Raw genomic sequence first — 19,519 nt, 5'->3', positions numbered from 1 at the left:
TCGCCCCCTTTGGCTTCCGGCGGCACACTTTCTCATAGTGTCCGAACACGTTGCAGAAAGAGCGTCTCGCTCTGAATGCCGGACACGCTTTGTCGTTCCCTAAATGTGCTGTGCTCCCACACCTGTAGCAACTTAATCTCCCTCCTTTATTCGCTCTCTGGTCCGCTTGAGTGGTTGGGGCTGAGCGTCGTCCCTCTTGATTCTTCTGTTGATCTCTTGGCTTTGTACGTTCGCTCTTCCCCGGTGTCATTATCTTGCACACGGTTGGCGATCCTCCAGTTTCTTTCTTGGCTGCTTGTGCGCATCGTTTGGATAATTCTGCTTTCTTCACCATCGCCCAGATTTCTTTGAGGGGTGCATCCCCGTTTACCCATAGTTTCTCTTGGACGTGAGTGCTTGATGTGTGCATGATGATCTGGTCTCTGATTAGTTCGTCATGTAAGGTGCCAAATTTACACGATAAGGCCAACTTCTGGAGGGCCACCACATACTCGTCCACCGACTCACCGCTCTTTTGCTTCCTTTGAAAGAAGTTGTGCCTGTCGATGGCGACACACACTACCGGCCGGTAATGTGCGTCGAGGTCAGCAATGGCGTGGCTGAATACGTCTGTGTCGTTGGCGTCCCTCACTTCTTTTACTATGGTGTCATAAACTCTAATTCCTTCCGGGCCCAAATTGTGCAGCAGAATTTTTTTCCTTCTCTTGCTAGAAAACTGGGCACCACCCTCTTCCTCGAGGGCGTCTAGGTAGTTCAAAAAGTACCTCTTCCAGTCTTCCCATTGCCTTTCTGGCTCTCCACTGTTCGTTAGGAAAGGCACCAGCTGGGTGAGGGAGGAGGACTGGACCGCCATTTTGGGAACACCTCTCTGGACTGCGGTAACAGGGATCGCCCGGCTGGGTGGACTCCCAGGCGTAGTTTGCTCCGCTGCGTCCCTCTCGCTGCGATCGCCGTCGCTGTCTTCCCCACTCTCCCTTTCCGTGGGGCTAGGTGTCGCCTGCACTCTACCCCTCCCTTCTGGGTCCGAAAAACCAGGTGCCTCCGTGCCTGACTGCTGCTCCGCCAGCTTGCCTGGTGAGACTCCGCGTGGCCTGGGCTGGGACTATCCCGGGGTTAGGTTCAGGCGTTCCTTCCAACTCCTCTATGCTGCCCCCGTCAAATCTTGTGGCCTCCCTGCTTTGACAGTATGCCAGGGCGATGAGCACCAATTTTCAGGCTTAGTATCGTGTCCTGGGTCCTTTTTTCTATATCCTTAGTTTTGAAGGTAATATTTTATTTGTGCACTGCACCATGTGATATCTCCCCCTAGACTTGTCTGTCACATGCAGAGCCCAGTACCGCTTACTTGGTGCCTCAAAGCGCCTTCTGGAGGGCCGGCGCCGATTCGCGCCCTTTTTCCGGTTCAGGTCGGGACCTCTGCCACGCTCCGGCGATGTCCCCTGATGGTGGCGCTGCACTCGGAAGCAGGAGGAGCGCGGGGTCCGTTAACAACACCTCGTCTCCATTGTGGAAGTCGGAATTATACACCACAACTGTAATCAACTTAGTTAACTTCTTTATTTGCCGGAGCGCCGGGACACAGTGACCTCTTTCCTAGCGGTCGGCGCCTCTAATCAAGATGGCCGCCTTCCGCTTCCTCCCGCTCTTCTTCCTGTTCCGGCTAAGGAACAACTAGAGCGCTACCACAGGTGTTTGTGATTTGAGAAGACAAGAATTTCGTTTTTTTCTTTGTTGAGTTTGAGGTGGTTGAGTGATAGCCAGTTTAGAACTTTTAAGAGTGTGTAGTTAAGTTGTTGAGCGTTGTTAAAAGAGGATATTTCTAGGTAAAGCAGGGTGTGATTGGCATATAAATGATAGGAGATATTTGCTTGTTTGAGAAGGGTGTAGAGCGATTCCATGTAAATGTTGAAGACTGGGGGAAAGGACTGAGCCTTGTGGCACACCTCAGGTTATGGGACAGGTGTCGCACATCGAGTTGTTGATTTTTATGAGTTGGGACAGGTTGAGTAGATATGAAAAAAAAACACAATTTCAGAACATTGCCATCAACTCCGATACGCTTTTGTAGGGCATCCAAAAGTAACTTGTAAACAATTGCATTGAACGCCGCGGAGAGGTCAAGGTGGACAAGCAGGCAGCATCTGTTTGAGTCAAGGGAGTTGTGAATATCATATGTGATACTTAGTATAGCTGTTTTAGAGCTGAATCCCTTCCTGAAGCCTGACTGGTGTGGGATGAGTAGGTTGTTGGAGTCCATGTCTTTGTTGAGTTGGGAGAGAACATATTTCCCAAGGATTTTTGTTAGGAATGGAAGGTTGGTGATGGGTCAAAATTTCTTGGGATCGTTCTGGTCAGCATCAGGTTTTTTTTAGCAGTGGAGTGACTTGGCCTTGTGTAAGGCCATTAGGCATTAGCCCATTGCTCAAGGAGCTGTTGATGATTTTGATCCATAAAGTGGCAAAGGTGCGGTTGAGGTTTTTAGGCAGGGAGGCAGGTAGTGGATCTGAATAGTGAGGGTAGGGTTTGGATTTGACAATTAGCATGGAGTTGTCCTCTTGGGTAATTGGGATCATGGAGTGAGCTATGGTTCAATCAATCAGGGAATTGTAACGCTGGTTACTCAACCATGAGGGTCTCAAGGCTTGGGGGGGCCCCAAGTCAGTCGAAGAGCCAGGTCTTGAGGCTCTTCCTAAAGGTGTTCGGAGTGCGGGCGCATCTGATGTTGATAGGGAGCTCATTCCAGGTCTTTGCAACTGTTTCGGAGAAGGTTCTTCCACCCGTTCTTGTTCTGCAGATGTGCTGGGTTTCGACAAGGGTGAGGTCGGCGGATTGGAGGTTTCTATTGGGTACGTGGAAGGAGATTCTTTCATTGAGATATTGGGGTCCGGTGATGTGGCTGCATTTGTAGGCATGGGTGAGTATCTTGAAGGTCACTCTCTTCTAGACGGGGAGCCAGTGGAGGTGTTGCAGGTGGTGGGTGATGTGTTCATCTGGAGGGATGCCTTGGACGAGCCTGGCTGCAGAGTTTCGTATGGTCTGGAGCTTGCGGAGCAGGGATTTGTAGATTCCGGCATAGAGGGTGTTTCCATAGTCCAGTCTACTGGTTATGAGTGCATGAGTGACTGTCTTTCTAGATTCGGGGGGGATCCATTTGAAGGTCTTGCAAAGGATGCGGAGGGTGTTGAAACAGGTGGAGGCAATGGTGATGATCTGTCAGTTCATGGTGAGGGAGGAGTCGAGTATGATGCAGATGTTCTGGGTTTGGTCCGTGGGGGTGAGGGGGCTGCCGAGGGCAATGGACCACTAGGTGTTGTCCCATGCAGAGGGAGAGGGTCAGAAGATGAGGACTTCTGTCTTGTCCGAGTTGAGCTCCAGGCAGCTGCTGCTCATCCAGAATGCACTGTCCTTCATTTCTTCCTGGAAGCTGAGTCTGGTGGTGTGCTGGTCCTTGGTGAGGGAGAGGAGGAGTTGGGTATCGTCGGCGTGGGATACTATGCTGAGTCCATGCTGTCTGACAATGGTGGCGAGGGGGGCCTTGTTGATTTTGAAGAGTGTGGGGCGGAGCGATGATCCCTGGGGCACTCCGCAGTTGATGCTATGGGTTCGGAGAGGAAGGGCGTGAGTCTGATTCTTTGGGTTCTGCCAGTAAGGCAGGAGCTGAGCCAGTTGAGGGCGGCATCTTGTATGCCGGTGTCATGGGTTCTGGCTGTGAGAGTGTGGTGGGAGACGGTGTCCAAGGTTGCAGAGGTCAAGCAGGATCAGGGCTGCAGTGTGGCCTTGGTTGAGGAGGGTGTGGATGCAGTATGTGGTGGCGAGTAGGGTGGACTCGGTTCTGTGGTTGCTGCGGAATCTGGATTTGGAGTGGTCCAGGATAGAGTTCTCTTTGATGAAGTTCATTAGTTGGGCGTTGACGGCCTTCTCTGTAGCTTTGGCTGTGAAGGGGAAGAGAGAGATGGGTCGGGAGTTCTTGAGGTCTGTCGGATCTGATGAGGGCTTCTTAAGGAGGGGCCTGACTTCTGTGCATTTCCAGTTGTCGGGGAGCGTTCCTGCTTCGAAGGTGGCGATGATGGTATGCCGTAGCGCAGGTGCTATGGCGGCCGCAGCTCTGTGGAAGATGTGCGGAGGGCAAGGGTCTGTGGGGAATCCTGAGTGAATGCCTTTCATGGTTGATGCGGTGTCTTCGGTGGTGACTGGGGTCCAGGAGGAGATGGTAGGCTGGTTGTTGTTGCTCGGGGAAGGAAGGGGTTCAGTGGAATAGTTGGGTTTATCTCTGTCTAGGGCGAGGAGTCGCTGGGTTGAGTTGTGGGTGATGGTCTAGAGCACAGCTTTCCAAACTTTTCATGTTGGTGACACACCTTTTTGTGAAAAAAATTTCAGGGACACAGTAACGCGAGGAAGCGCAGCGAGTGAGCCTGAACCACCTATGGTGGGTTCAGGCCTCACACCCCACACACACATACTCCACCCCACACAACCCCACACACACCACCCCACAGACACACCACCCCACAGAAACCCCCCCACACACACAACCCCACACACAACCCAACACACACCCCACACACACCTCCCCCACACACAACCCCCCCCCACACACACCCCACACAACCCCCTCACACCCCCGCACACACACCCCACACACAACCCCACACATACCACCCCACAGACACCCTCCCCACACACACACACCAATAATCTTGTTATGGATGGTTAAACATTACTGGCTATTAAAACATACAAGTGAGTTTTATTTGCACAGGTCATCTTAAACTAAATTTGACACATGAAGTTAATTGATTTGACTTATATTCAGACAATTTAGTCATGCAGGAAATCTGGGATTTGAACCCAGGCTTTCCAGTAACACTTAGTGCACTAAAGCCATTGAGTAAGTTGTTCATTTCTTATTCTCAGTCCCCTTTAAAACCAGAATACAGTTTTTGTACAATTCTGTAGGATGAATAGTACACTGTAAAATAAATGCCGATCACGGGTTAATCTAACACAATATTTAAAAATAAATAAATGTACATAATGAAGGTGAGGGAAAGCAGGACACTATATACTAATATCACTGGCTTTTTCAGACATTAGCTGGCTATTCTATGCAGCGATTTAAGTGCTTTACAAATCGTATGGATACTGCAGCAGGGACAGGGCTAGGGAGCGCAGAGGCGGAATCCAAAGGCAAGGCTAAAAAGAACAAATTCTGGAACCATTGTGTTGATTTTTCACAATCAAGTAACTACATATAAAATAACTCAGAGCTTAAATGGAAAATTAATGAAAGTTAAAATAATTGGTGGGAAACGCTCTATTTTATCTTATGAAACCGCTATTTGTTAATGCAATCACTACAGATGTCTTTGTATACAATCACAGGCCCATAGCATTCAACCCTGGTGCAGCTGGGAAAGTGACGTGTATTTTTAGTGCTACGAGGTCCCTGAAAGCACTATGAATGTGTAAATCATTACTTTAAAAGCGCGTTACACATAGTATAATATAGGCTGTCACAAAATGTGCATATACATTTAGGTTAAAGATAAAAAGAGCATCTAAAGTACAGATTTTACTAATAAGGGGATTATACCTGGTACAACATTTTTATACCTGTCCATTTAAAGCACACACTCCCCAGATCGGCTTGGAACACTTTTACAATACCTCTAATAAAGAAAATATCTCTGCCTTCAGGAAGCTTCAATTACCCATCAATTAATGCCTATATCGGCTCCTAAGCAACCTTTACATTCGCACATTTAAAAGTTGTGCACATTTGCATTTCTTTCAGGAAGCATGCACAAGAAATTTTGTTTTTTTATCTGTCTGCCTCTGCTTCGGTATTACAGCCCAGGGGACTCCCTCTCTTCCACTCTAGCTGGGGAATTTGAATTGCTGGAATTAACGTTTGTCCTTTAGCTGAAACGTTAAAATTACTGCCAAATGAGTGCCCGGAGGGTTGCCTTATACGAGAGATGAGGTGGGCATCAAAGGGTTTCAGCCCCCACCCCCATTGGCATCAGAGGGCTTCAGCCTTCACTCATCCCGTCGTGTGTGGCGCCCGGGACCGCTCACAGCCGCACCCAAGCATTTCACAGCTCTTTAAAGACCATGTGCATGTTAATAGGTCCTATTAACATGCACAAGGTCTTTAAAGACATGTGAAGTGCTCGGCAGAGTCGAGCTGCAGGTGCTCTTAGAAGGGGTCAAACAACAACAAAGCCCTATAATAGGTCTTTGTTGTTGTTTGACCCCTTCTAAGAGCCCCTGCAGCTCGACTCTGCCGATTCCCGGCAGAAGTCATTAATCGCGCGACACACCTACGGTTAGGGCGCGACACAGTAATGTGTCGCGCCACACAGTTTGGAAAGCTGTGGTCTAGAGGGAGCTCAATTTGGGTGATTTTCTCATTGAAGAATTTGGCGAGGTTGAAATATTGTAGTTTTGAGGCAGGGGGATTTTCTTTGGCAGCTTTGGAGATTTGATTTCCTATGATGTTGAAGATATCTTTGGTGTGGTTTGTAGCTTTGTCTAGGGCATTCTGGAAGAAGGTGCTTTCTTTTTTAGGATGTGCTTTTTGTAGTTCCTGCATTCTCTCTTCTCCTGAGTTCTGTCTTCCCTGGTCCAGCTTGACCACAGGGAGTGGAGACAGCATTGTGCAAAGGAGTTACAGCCTATTCAGGTGCACGTGAACTCCACCTTCTACGTTAACTGCAGAAAGGTCTATTCAGCCTGGCCATGACCTCAACTCCCCTTGGGAATGTCTAGAGTAAATTAAAATCCTCAGCTCCTGTCACCCCAAAACAAGACAGTGAATACACAAGCAGAGACACACAGAATGGTAAAGCAAGAAAATGCCCATTTCTAAAAGTGGCATTTCTAAACACACAATTTAAAAGCCACCTTTACTAAAAAAGTGAGTTACATAGGGCCCGATGTAGGTAATACTGAAATACCGAATTCTTAACACCAAATTTTATCAATTTGGTGTTAAGAAATTGGTATTTCAGATGTAGGTAGGAATTCGGTAAAAAATACGTTATTATCGAATCGGTAATAGAGATTGGGTAATAATGAATACCTACCTATTCATTCCTATGGGCTTGGAGGCCCATAGGAATGAATTTGAAGACATTCAGTATTATCGATTCGGCATTACCGAATAGGTAATACCTGGCAAATATTTCAAGGGTGCCAGGGTGTCCAAAGGACACCCTGTTGCACCCCTGAAATGTGCATGTGTGCGCATGTGGCACACATACATGCCCTAAGGGCATGGATGTGTGCAACATGGCACTTAAAAAAAAAGCAAGAAAGTGCTTCTTTAACCCCTTCGGTGCTCATGACGAGCTCAGCTCCTCATGAGGCACAGTGCTCGTGTGCTCATGACGAGCTGAGCTCGTCATGACCACACCCATTGCTATTAGGGCCCAGCACAGGAGAGGAATATCTCAAGCAGCCAAGGTGTTAAAGGAATTCGGTAATTACCACCAAATTGAAGTTGGTGGTAATTACCAATTCCTTAATTCCCAAAAGCACTCTTTTATGTGCTTTCTACATTGCATTTAAGGAATCGGTATTGCCGATTCCTTAAATGCAAGGCCAATAAGGAATCGGTATTAAGGAATCTGTATTTACCGATTCCTTATTACCGATTCCTCCCCTACATCAGGAATGGTTAAATACCGGTCGGTAACAGTGAAATTTACCGAATTTCACCGTTACAGACCGGTATTTGGCCACCCACATCGGGCCCATAATCTTGAATTCAGAGTGCCTAAACTCTACTTCTCGATCTTGTCCCAGTGGAAAGTTATACTTGTAAGATGTTACAAGGCAGTTCCCAGGTTAACCTATGGGATTGACAGCCTTTCAAAGTGAAAAACGAAATGCACAGTAGTTTACTATCGGGACATATAACAGACACTAGTAAATGTAATACCTTTCTCATACAATGCACCCTGCCCAAGGGGGTCCCCTAGGCCTATCTGAGGGGCGTCTTACAAGTAAGAAAAGGGAAGGTTAGGGCCTGGCAAGTGGGTGCACTTGCCAGGTCAACATGGCATTTACCAACTATGCACACAGACACTGCAGTGGCAGATCTGATTTATATTTACAGGGCTACTCATGTGGGTGGCACACCCAGTGCTGCAAGCACACTAGTAGCTTTTGATTTGCAGGCCCTTGCACACTCACTGCACTTTACTAGGGACTTACCATTTATTCAAATATGCCAATCGTGAATAACCAATCACATTCACAATTCACACAGAGAGCATTCGCACGTTAGCACTGATCAGCAGAGACCTATAGCCAACAAAAAGAGGGTCAGAAAAATAGGAGGCAAAAGGTTTGGGGATAACTTGCAAAAAAGGGTCAGGTCTAACACCAGTACATTAGGCACATGTGGGCAATGTGATACTGCAGAATTCAGTAAGGACAAGTAAACAGAAGCTGGCAGAGGGTGCTGGAACAATATTCAAGGTGGAGGTGCTACCATCAATGATACATCACTGAACTCATAGGTATTCTGAAAACCCCAAATGTCACACATAGAACAAGTGTTGCAATGAGGCACACCCTTCTGCAGGATACTGGGAAGAGTGTAGTATGTTGCTGGTGTTTCCTTTAGGAGAACAATGTGTGGTGACACACTGCAATATGCAGACAGCACATTTTCCATTGAAATAACTGCTACATTTGCACAGACATACAGTGTTCCTGATAAAACAAAAATGTGTGGAAATTTGGTTCAGGCAGTAAATATTTGTCATTTGCACATCAGCAAATAAAGTGTCTTGATATTAAAATCGTTGCTTCTATCACAGTTCAGAATTTAAAAATGCCTTAATTTGTGCTTTCCTGCTTGTTTTCATATATGTGTCAAGTTCATATTGATGTCTATAAATCTTGTTGAGTCAGACAAAAATGGTATCCAACAGCCTTTCCTTTGACACATGTGGTATTGACACATAGTTCACTTTACATTGTCAAACTTTGCTATGAGAAAGAAAAATAAACTCCGGTCTCCATGTTGAAAGAATAGGCACCAATTTGACGGGACTGAACTGGCATTTGGACTCCACCGTGGTTATTTTTGGGGTGCTGTAGCACCTTCTGTGCCCTATGTCCAGTGCCTTGGCAGCTGCGCTGAGAGGGCATCCCAACAAACAGGTAGACAGCTATGCAGTCTTTATAGACGGACCGAAAACCAGTCAAACATTCTGAGAAATAATCAAGTTATTGAACCATCAGCAAGAGACACAAGATAATAAATGTAAGCAGGTAGCAAATATCTTTATGTTGAGACCTCAGTACTTACAGCTATGGAATCTGAGGGGTTATATTAAGGCAATCCCAGTACTTCATCCTTCTGAAGTCACCCTCTGAAGTTTGATTGCTTCGCTTCTTTACAGTGAAACTGTAAAGCAGCCAATAAACTAAGAGCAATTTATTGTCACATTTGCACCACTAGCTGGTAAGTTTAGGAAGTTTACTGAATGCCACTTAACACACCTACAGGGTCAAATCCTGGTGACGACCTAGGTAGGGCCTTATGGAATACTCCTTTTAAAGATGACTGATAGCCTGTCTGTCCTATTACAAGTGTCACACCCTAAAATGCACCTAAGCAAGTCGTTCATCTTTTTGAGGTTGACAAAAGGAGTACCCATCAACTGGGTAAACAAACACACAAGCATCCAGAGACACTTCACTTTGTTATGTGGACTACACACCTGATTATTAACATGTTTTCGGAGGAATCCTTGCAAATTGCATTGAAAGCGGTGCCTCTATTTTTAATTTCCGAGCTCATTGAATCTGCTGCGGCACAGTTTGCCTTTTAGTACAAGTGACGCCATTTTGTAATCAGTTCAGTATTCTTTAACGCACAAAAACGTTGGGTTGCCGTCCCCGGGCTAGATTGCGTGCTTGTTCTACTTGCATTGTCCTGTGCTTCATTTCCATGTCTAAGGCGGCGGAACAGCTGCCTGCTCCAGATTCCGCCCCGGCTGACGATCGGGCCTGTGCCGGGAATAGAACCGGCGCGCTTTAGCTCCCATCCTCACAGGATCACCTTGATTTGAGGCGGGCTAGACTTCACCTTTCAGATACCGTCACGCAAGGGCAGCGTGCTAAACATGGAGGACGCGTGCTCAGGTAATTCTGCTCACGTTTCTGAGAGGGTTTCTGCTTGTGTGTTGGGTAATCCTTCTCAGATAAGAACGCTCAGCACCGACTGCTTTTCATGCTAGATTAGTGCTCCTGCGGTCAATTTGCTTTTTACCCAATGTCAGGGCCCTATGGTGCGGGATCATCTGTCGCGTAGCAACTGCCTGAGCAGCAGTGGAGGCAGCCATGCATAAAAGATTACACATGATGGCAGGGCACAAGTGTGAAGATTTTCAAAATTAGATACAATCTCAGCATGAATATGAACTGCAGAAATGACATGGTGGGGGGGTGATATTTTCCAGGGGCTGTGTTTTCATATTTATCAGACGGATTAGAGACAGTGGTAGTTTGCCTTGCCCCCTGCTCGAAGAAAATTGTTTTCAAACTAGTGTGGGACGAGAGGAAGTTATTGACATCAACATCATTACAATGTCCATGTTCGCGTGATGTCGGTAAACAGTGTCGGTAGCGCGCCTACCGGCAACATAGCTTGTGGGAGAGCAGGAGTAGCAAGTGCATGTCCAATCCCTGTCCAGCCCCTAATGCTCAGAGGGTTTATTTAATTGCATCTCTTATTTCTGAAATTAGCCCCCACTGTGTCACTTCAATATATTGAGTCCCTTCACATTTCCTAGCCAAATATATCCTTCAAGCGAGCATACCAAGAATAGGAGGTACATCCAAGTGATGGGCAGCTGGTCCAACTTAAGCTCAAGACATGACTCCCCTGGGCTTTATAACCAGCACCCGAGTCGTGGGAAGTTGTTGGACTCACTCCAGTCATCTTCAGATGAGGTGAGAATCATTGCGGGGACAGTAGTCACACACAAACAATGTCTGGTTTTAGTCCCTGTGGCTCCAATCTTTGGTAGGCGACTTGATAGGCCTGAGAGCATGTTTAATAAATCCTTATGATACACATTAATATGTATTTGGAAGTAAAAATTCGCAAATAAGAGTATTCAAGATAGGGTTAGTTCAGAAAAAAGCCATGAAGAAACTATGTTTCAGCTAAACAAGTAGCAGTGGGGTAATACATTTAAGAAATCACTATGGTGACCGCCATCAATTCCAGGCATCAGTTATTTCCAAACAGCACCCTGGATGCCTTACTACGGTGACTTCTATCTGCTGGTAGTGTCTTAAAGAGTATTGGCCCTAAGAAAGTTAATAACGAAGACTACGACCTCTGAATAAAGGCATGCGCTCAATGACACAAAGTCAGGTATTCTTGAGTGGATTCACCCATTGAATGTGATTAGCAAGATGCTCAGGAGGTCATTTAAAATGTGGTATGTGGGCCTACCAACCCAACAGTTCAGCTGAAGCCCTGGTCTCTGCGTCCCTGTACAACGACCCCCCCACCATAATAGAGATACCCGTTTGTCTGCTGAGGATCTATATGAAGAAACTGCTTCCACTGCAGTAGAGTATGCACTAATTTTTCTTCTAATGCCAAGCTAGCGGCAATACTTTTTTGACCCATTCTGCATTTGTATTTTTTTTCAGAAGCACACCTCCAACATTGAGGCTTGTTTCTGAAAAACTCAATGGCCTTGTCGAGCAAGGAGATTTCTTTTGAGAATGGGAGCCTTTGTGTGTTTTTTTTTGCCAAGGTCTTCCTTGGGCATAGAAAATTAGTAATTTTGTCTCACCCTAAATAGGGCAGGGCGGGCGGCTTTTTAGCTCAAGAAAATAACTCCTGCTTCTGGAGTTTGTATATTGAGTACAAAAACTTGTCTGGGGAGTGCAACAAACATGGGGGCATATTATAAAGAAGGGCGTTAAAATTATCGCCGCTCTAGCAGCAGGAAACTGCCGCTAAAGCGGTGATAAGGGGCTTGATAATATGCCCTTGAGAACTTCAATAGAAGCCCATGTTCACACCAGAACATGGGCTTATATGAGAATTCACAAGGACATATTATCAAGCCCATTATCGCCGCTTTAGCGTCAGTTTCCTGCCGCTAAAGCAGCGATAATTTTAACACCGTTTCTTGATAATATGCCCCATCGTGAGCTCTCAAACAATCTAGTGCCATCTGTGGAGACCCTGGTGCAGTAGCTCCCCTGAAGTCACATCTATTCTAACCTGCCTGGTGGGGATTTCAAATGATGACAGGATATTCTCCACCAAGGAAGCGGAGTATATAGGCTCCACAGTTGTAGCCTGAATACCATCATAAAAATATCATCCTATGGTAATATAGAGCCAAAATATCACCAACCTAAATATTGTGATCCTACAGTTTTAAATAAAATAACATGAGTGCTGTTTGCAAGTATTGAGAACTAAATTATAGTATACTAAAATATTGATATCACTGCAACTTAAAAAAACATATTTTACATATTTAACATTTCTATTGTTGTGAGACCTATAAAATATTATGGGGTCTATTACAATGTTGTGCAGACTTTCGTCCGCCTGACACTGTCTTGGTGTGAGAACCTACCCACCATAGATTGGCGGTTCCTCACACCTTATCACGATGCGACCGCACATGGTGTGGTCACAAACTCACATTTCTCAATGGGAGATTGGGCTGCGGGCGGAAACCGCCTGCAGCACAAGCTCCCTTTAAGAAATGGGAGTTTTACACATCCCTGCACTGTGTGGAACACAGTGCAGGGATGGGAAGGAGGGCACCATATGTGCCCCCCAGCGCCTCAACCGTAGGGCCGGGGAAGAAAGGTGGCCCTAGACACTTTCCGTCAGCAGTTCCATGTCGGAAAGTGTCATCATAATCCCAAAGGTGGATACGCCTTCCTAAAGGGATTATGTGTCCATGAGCCTGCCGGAACCCATTCGAATTCCCCAGCTGGTTTGACATTATAATTCGGTGGTCGGCATGTAAACCTATTACGTAGGTCGGAAAGCCTCCGACGAGTGGTCGGAGGCTTTCCAACCTACATCGTAATCAGGTACTATATATTTTAATTTATAAGTAATAAAAATAATAAAAATAATAAAATCATTTTACTTTTGCAATAATTTATGTAAATGTTTATTTACCTGCAAATAAAAATATTAATAAATATCTTCACAAGTAAACTATTATTTATTAAGAAATATATAAATTGTTTTTTAGAAATGTGTGAAATTGAAAAAAATATTTTGAATACTTTTTTAAAGAAAATAACATAACCTAACTAACATAACATAATGTACACACATACTGTGAGCTAACAAAAGCTGAGTAAATATTTACATACATTTTTGACAGCTTAATAAAAAACTTAAAGTATCAAAAAGAACTAAATGTATAACTCAAGCAACAAAAACATCTAAAACAAACGTAAACCAATATGGAATATGTGATCATTCACTAAAATTGTGAAAATATTTATACATTTGTTTTAGTTTACTTGTGGGAGTTACATGTACTTTTCTAATTCTAACCTTACAAATGTTAGAATATGTAGATATAATTTATGGATGAGCATAGATACTATTCTGTCTCAATACCTGAGGTAATATAAATTTTATGGTCATGTTGTGTTCCCTAGCGAGTACCCCACCGACTCCATGTACGAGTTAAAAGTGCATGTAACTTCCCTCCTGTACCAGCTATGAAGACGCAAATACATTTGCGTCCAACGTTAACTTGTCCTCTTTCAGACCCACCATGAATGGGTTTGATGGTCCGTTCCTAAGTATGGTATGCCAACGTCTTTTTGAAGTGTACTCCTACGTTTTTCAGCCTGGCTGAAAGTAGGCCCTGAATCTCTGCCATCGAGCCTCTTTTCTGGCTTCTGACTGCGAGGGCCTCTGCCCAAGCAGCCCCCGTTCCCGTGAACTCTGACTTACTTCTAGCGCGGCCCTCCGTGCTCAGCTCAGCCTGCTGCCTGCCAAGATTGACTATAACCTTCGAGTTATCTGTTTTCCTCCCCGAAGATACATTCCAGCCTGCTAGCTTCAGTAAACATCCTTCCTCAGCTACAGGGCTAAAGGGCCGACCTGTCTTTATGCAAGTAATTCATAGCCTCTGTTGCCATGCTTCCATGGAAGGCCCCATGCCCCCACGCTTCTCATACAGACACTCAGGCGCTTATACACGCACTCACAGCAAGTATAGAATAGCTTCTGCTCTAGAGACCTTTCTGCCCAGATAGCTTAGTTCCTAAACATCAGATACCAGATATGATAGAAGCACAAGTTGATCTGACATGCCAGACTTCTGTCTCTTTCCGTCAGGGTAAATGTCAAGTCCCCTGCACCCCGTCTATCACACGTCATGCAGCTGCGCGCGCATCCAAGCTTCCGATTTCTGCTGACATTGCAACATTCTGTTAGCACCACCCCTTGGTGCCACCCACTTGCGTCACCTATCAGTGACGTTTCTAGCACACACGCCTAGTTACGCCTAGCTTACGCCTCTTGATGATGTACTAGCACCACGTGTATACTGTTATCTTGTCTTCTCTCAGCTGTTACGCCTCTTACATTGAACATTATGATGTAAATCAAGTATATAAGCTATGTATTGTCAATAAACGTCAGCGCGCTCATCTATCCCTTCTGACACCCTGTGTGGTGGTCAGAACATGATATCCTGATTCCTTTATGAGGAATAAAACCCTTAGAAACTCTTACACCACGGACTCTGTTTTCCTTCATTTCGATTGAGTTATTATTGATTAAGTACTTACCTGCATAGAAATTAAGAGAGTAAATTAATTATTTACATCATTTTGGCGCCCGAATAGGGACACCTCCCCCACCTCACGCGCCGGAAGGTGCGTTGCAATCCGTGTCCCCTGCCATCAGTTAGACGGACAACACGTGTACTGGCAGGATTTCCTGCATCCCCCTCTGACACACGGAGGTGACGAAGACTGCGATCAGTGCCCAGACGAGGCGGTGAGGAGTGCGGAGGATCCCGACCAGAGCCCAGCCGAAGGAAGCAAGGTCCGAGGTGTGAAGAGGCCCACCAGTTTTCCGAAGTTTTCCGAAGTTTTCCGAAGTTTTCCGAAGTTCCGAGTCGAGTCCAGTCGAGTTTCCGAGGCCTTCTGTTTTCCGTGCTTCCCGGTGAGTACCATTGCTGGGTCGTATCTAGACGGGTTTGGGTACGCAAGTCCGGTCTGCACTGTTTTTAGGCAGTGTATCTGTACTGTTTAGCAGTATATAAAGTATTCCGAATTTCTGCACTGTTACAGCAGTGTATCTGTATCGTTGAGGGGTACATTCAGAGTAGGGGGAAGTTAGCTATGTCTTTAAATGTTTCATGTGATTAATGTCGTGGTATGAATGTGATTGTTTTTGTGCATTATTGTGTTTTCTTGTTTAAATAGTTACAGGCGAAATTAAGCATTAAGGATCAAGCATTTCAGTATCAAGTAGGCACAATGCCGTTTTTCAACAAATTAAAGCAGATAGGAACTAGGAAAGGGATGCTAGAGGAAGAGATTCCAATCCCCCCTAGGGACACTCCAGGTAATTTTATGTACAATAAACATGGCATAGACGCCATCCTGTATCTCGAGTTATGGACCGATTATACCAAGCACCTAGAAGAAAGATACCGATGGCCAGTTAACGGAACATGGGATGCCGAGTGCATCATAAAGGTAGAAGAAATATTACGGAAAAAGAAAGCTAGACAATCTCAGAAAGACGCCATAGAATTTTGGCGTAAGGAATCACGTAAGCGTGCTGATAGAGCACTCCGTAGAGAAGACAGGCTTAAAGAATCAGAAAAGGCCCAAGAAAACGAATTAGTTACTGAGGGAATTCGAGTAAAGGTAGAACAAATAGATCGTATCCAAAATGGCAAAGTGAACAACATGTATCTTTTGGCCGATGGTACCCCTGACGCCATTTCAGAAATACCGAAAAATTTGCCGTCACCATTAGTTCCAACTAAAGTAATGCATAAGACTACTAAAGACATATTCCTAAATTCATACCTCGAAGATGTAGCGCCAGCTTACACAAATCTGCCTGTTCGTGCCCTGCCTACTGACGGGGCCGGGGGTGGTACTGCTCCCCAAGATCACGCTCAGCCGACACCGAAAAAGGCTAGTTCCGTTCCGCCAGCCCCGCCACTTCCCTCACCTAAAACTGATTTGCCGAAACCACTCCAATCAGATCCTACTAAAAGACAAATTCAGATACTGACTACACACAGAGATAATGCCCAAGCTTCCGCTTCAGGAGGTGCGACCGCGGGTCTCCAGACCCCGCCACCGACTCACAGATTAAATCTCAGAGGTATGCAGAGTCCTCTTACGCACAGATCCCCCCGTTCTTCTAATTCATCCCGCCTTGACGCATTAAAGGAAAATATGTCAGTTTGTAGATATGATCCAGAACCCGGACAGGACGACTTAATGATATTAGCGTCATTACGGTTAAGATCTGCTACTGATAGTTTGTTATGTTATGCAGGAATGAAGGAGCGCCTAGATAGAATATATGAGTTCGTTCAAACGGGAAAGGACCCCGACAGTATTAAGGATGCCCTGGAGAAACAGAAAGTTAACATGCAAGCACTGATACTACGATTTTTCATAAATTGTCTAATAAGAGAACGAGACAGGCCCGGAACAGATCAGAGTGAATTAGATGCATTGAATAAGTGGGGTCAAAATATAGCCGACGGAAAACATGACAGACAAAATTGCATAGAGGCCATGTATAAAAAGATTAAGAAAGCAGTGATAGCAGTACACGAGAAAGAGAAAGAAAAGGCTCCCTCCGAGGAGGAAGAAGAATCTGAAGAACCAGAACCGACTACAAGCACTATAGCATATGTAGGTAAGGGAACTTATCTTAGGAAGGGTATCCGTCCAGAAAGCAAGAGAGTTTTCTTCTCTGCCCTAACGAATCCGAATTCTGCTGAGCATCAGTTCCAGGAAACTGATAAACGGCTTCGAGATCGAGTTGGGTACCATGTACTCAATTCTATGGATGAACAAGAATTAGCCCGATCAGCGGTATCATGGGCCGAAAATGCAGACATATATAATGATGACACCGTAGCACAGACATTTCTGAACCTCTCCCCCGACGAACAGAAATTAGCAGGTGTATACATGATTCAACACCTTCTCATCAAATACAGAAAACATTATTCCGATCCAGGTCCCTTACACGAGACACTGGAAGCACTACTGATGGATAGATGGAGAGGTCTAAGCACTAAATTAGTACAAATAATTCTAGAACAACGACGCAGATATGACACCTTTGTAAGCTCTGAATATGTCCCCGCCCCACCTCCAGAAAGAAAGATGTACCATATGCAGTGCGGGGGTATTGAAAGCCAGAACCCCTTACGAGAAGTGCACCCTGTTATGGGTGAGGATAAAACCTTGAAACGCGTGTATGTACACACGCCTCTGACTAAATTAGAACTGTTAGAAATGAAGAAATTAGTACCGTGCCATGATAAAGACCCTGCAGGTTTTCATAGAGAGCTCAAAGACATGTTACTGATGGGGGACTACACATATGATGATATCATGAAAATGTTGAAAGTATTATTGCCTACGGGTATATTCGAGAAATTAAAGGAAAAGGACTGGGAGGTGGGAGACGCAAAGATTGCCTGGGCAGAAATAGAGGATGAAGAAAAGAAACGGGTTCCAGGGTTAGGCCTTGGGGACAAAACTAGAGCATTACCAGGTTTAATAGTACAGGTCCTGCCCAGATTATTGACAACTAGAAAGGAGGATTGGGATGCAATCTCGTCCTGTAAACAGAAACATGATGAAGATACTAGCGACTTTTATTCAAGATTCGAGAAATGTTTTATTATCAATAGTGGCCTCCAGCCAAGTAGCGAGTCGTACCCACATCTTTTCGTATCAAAGTTAGTCGAGAATTCCCTACCGTTAGTTAAAAATAGAGTGTATAAAGTCGAGAGTACATGGCAAGCAAATACGCCATCCCAGATGTTACAAATGTTACAATATCACCAGAATAGAATTAGGGAAGAACAAGATCAGGAACAGAAGCGCATGAAAGACACGAAAATGAAAATGTTAGTAGCACAGACGGTTCCATCCGACAGTCACAGAAAAGGTACGACCCAGACAAGTCACACTGCAGCTCCTGTTAAAGGGACATGCAATTATTGCAAGCAGCCAGGTCACTACGTACACGAATGCGCAGTTCTGAAACATAACATAGCGACAGGAAAAACTAAAGAGAGACCGCATCCGCCTAGACAAGACCATAACCAGCATCAGTCTACACAGAATACACAGCCCATGCATGCATCTGCACAGACAGCACAGACCGTAGCAGTACCACAGCCACAGCCCATTGCTGCAACTCAGCAAGTCTCACAACAGATGTACCAGTATGCCCAGTCTGCTTACCCCGAATATTCCCGATATACATGAAACAGCCTAGAGAGGGAAGGTGGCTTGCCTCTTATCGAGATTCCTGTAGATCAAGAAGGTCCTTATGTACACAGTCAAGTATTGGGGAAAGATAGAAAGTTTTTAATTGACACAGGGGCAAGTCGCACTACAATAAGTCATGACGAAGTTCCAGGGGCACCCCTCTCAGGCTCACAAAATGTTTCCCTTGGGTTTTCAGGACAGCCTATTGTAAATGAAGTATCAGAACCAGTTCCCCTGGCTGTGGGTCCATTATCACGCGTTACAGACCTATTACTAACAAAATCATGTCCGGAAAATCTGTTAGGAATTAAAACACTGAAGGCTCTAGGAGCTATAATATGTTGCTCCCCGGAGGGGGTTAGACTCTTTCTACGGGATTTCAAGGGTCATTACGTTCTTCGTGAGTTTGACGTCAGATTGAAAAATGTACCTGATTACTTGTGGGCAAAAAGCCCAACTGATGTAGGATGTATGCACATTACACCATACCGCGTTACCCTCAAGGCCGGTGTTGTATTACCCAGAATCAGACAATACAAGTTACCACCCGATGCTGTAGTGGCTTTACTGAAAATCATTGAAGAGCTCATTGCCCAAGGAGTGGTCGTCGAAACCGACTCCAATATCTGTAATTCACCCATAATTCCGATTCTTAAACGTACTAATCCCAATGCACCGCCAGTATATCGGCTGGTGATTGATCTTCGAGAATTGAATAAATGCATTATCCCACAGTATCCTGTGGTCCCCGATATATCATCTCTATTGACTGCTATTGATTCAGAAGCAACGTTCTTTACTGTAATTGATCTCAAGAACGCCTTCTTCAGCGTGCCTATTGATCCCGAGAGCCAATATCTCTTCGGATTCTGTTTAAATGGACGCAGTTTCAAATTTTCGCGCGCACCTCAAGGATTTACAGAAAGCCCCAGCATCTATAGTCAAGCACTGAAAAGACAACTAGATTGTATTCAAATGCCAGTCA

This window comes from Lissotriton vulgaris, chromosome 1_1 (assembly GCF_964263255.1).
Source record: "Lissotriton vulgaris chromosome 1_1, aLisVul1.2, whole genome shotgun sequence".
NCBI lineage: Eukaryota > Metazoa > Chordata > Amphibia > Caudata > Salamandridae > Lissotriton > Lissotriton vulgaris.
Note: the sequence above shows the minus strand (reverse complement) of the source record.